The sequence below is a fragment of the Cucurbita maxima genome, unplaced genomic scaffold (genome assembly GCF_002738345.1).
Source record: "Cucurbita maxima cultivar Rimu unplaced genomic scaffold, Cmax_1.0 Cma_Scf00347, whole genome shotgun sequence".
In the NCBI taxonomy this organism is placed as follows: domain Eukaryota; kingdom Viridiplantae; phylum Streptophyta; class Magnoliopsida; order Cucurbitales; family Cucurbitaceae; genus Cucurbita; species Cucurbita maxima.
The window spans coordinates 22235-24374 of record NW_019272363.1 but is presented as its reverse complement, the minus strand read 5'-3'; positions in this window follow the sequence as shown (position 1 = coordinate 24374).

Below are 2140 nucleotides of genomic sequence, written 5' to 3'. Positions count from 1 at the left end.
TCTCATTGGCCTGAGAGGGATTCGGTTTACTAGTTGGACCACAAATCAATTGTTCATTAGAGGACTAGTGAGACATAAGAAACAAGGAGTAACTATAGGGGTAAAACTATAAATTGACCCAGCTCTAGTTACAAACAACCTGTGAATGATCGACTTACTATTCATGGTTATATCAAATGGACAGAAATATATCTATAGTGAGGAGAGTGCAGCTACTAGGCTATAGTGGAATGTCCTAGTAGTTAACGAATGTTGGTTAACAAGGTTAATGAGTTTAACCGATTAATCTTGGATCGTTGGAGCCCATGATCTATTGGTCCATTAGGTTCCTCTGCTAGCTCATATTGGACTAAACCATAGAACAATGTGACGAGTGAGTTCGAATTCAAATTAGGGATAATGCGCTACATATATACGATATATTTAACCACATTTTTGTTTTATTTACCAATTAAACAAAAAGAGAGAATCTGACATATTTAAATAAGATTTAATATCTTAATCAAATATGTGTCGGAATTAATTGGGATTATGATTTGAATTAATATTAAATATTAATTAAAAGTTTAATTAATCCTTTAATATTACTTTAATTTGAAATTAATAATTCAAATTGATTTTGTTGAATCAAAATGAAGAAAGTTGACTTTATTTAATGGAAAAATCCATGTTAGTGAAATTTTGAGGTGTCAAAATTTGGTTTAACCAAACTTTCATGCTTGCCAAATAAACCCCACAAATTTGAGTGGAATTTTGAGTGTCAAAATTTGGTTAACTCAAGCATGCATGTTTCCCACATAATCCCAAACATTTGAGTGTCAAAATTTGGTGATCTCAAATTTGCATGAACATGCAAACATGACTATATATGAACATGCAAACATGACTATATAAATAGAGTGATCATAATACATGAAAGGTCTTCTTGTTGGTGAAAAACCTTGAGAATAACCTCTCACAAACACTCTCTTCATATATACAAAATTCCTCCCAAGTTTAAGTCATTCACTGGATTCCACAATCCCGTTCTAAGGCCAGAGGATAGTGGAGAAGAATCTAGTGGTGGTTCGAAACCGGTTCGTGAGGAAAAATGAATTTGAACTAGAAAAGGTTAGTATTCAAACTCATTAAGTTTTAATACTTATGAACATGCTAGTTATTTACTATAATTGTTTTAAAAGAGCCTAAGATCCAAAATGCTTCCGCATGTGTTATATTAACACCTTCAATTGGTATCAGAGAAGTTTTAGGCATTTTATTTACATTAATTTGATTATGGTGGGTACCATTTCATGAATGAAATTTTGTGGTTGCTAAAGTGGATTGTTTTGGATTTGGCATTCTTTTATTCTTCCATTTGATACAATTATTGTAATAAGCCTAATGTGTATGGATTTTAATGAATGAAGAAAGGTCTGAAATTTTTATGGAGTCATTAGAGTCCATTTTAGGTTGTAATTGATCGAAAATGGAAGAGATAACAAGCTTAACCGAAGAAGAAGATGGAATTTGCAGTTCGGGTATTTTTTCTGCCTTTGGAATTCGGTTCAACGTTTTTAAGGGTTGGTTCGCCCAGTTAGTGATCCTCGGGAGCGGTTCAAGATATTTTTAATTATTAATGCAATAATTTAGTTAATTATTTGTTTTAAAATGCCAAAATCAATCCACTTTAGCGTGTTTAATTAACCATGCATTATGAATGTATGTTTTAATTAAATAGAAAATGTATATGCATAAAGTATGTCATATAGATTTAAAATCCCACCATAGGCTAACCATGTTTCATGCATTCCAAGTATGTTATAAGTGTTATAATGTATAGTATGCATGTTTAGAGTTCCATGAGTGATAGATATAAATTGTTATATTATTGCATGGAATGGATGATTATGTAATTGTTATATAAAGCATGCTAGATGCATGTTATAGGTTATTTTCAACGTCATAAAATGAGATAGACGTTAAAATCTATAATAAAGATAAGTGCATGCTCATTTAGGGTTAAGAACCGAGCACAATCAATTTTAATTGTTAAAATAGGTCGATGTCTTACAAAATTGCGGTTACGAGAAAGCTCAAATGACACGATCTTGTCTAAGGCTGGAGGTACTTAAGTTGACGGTTTACAGAACACCTACTA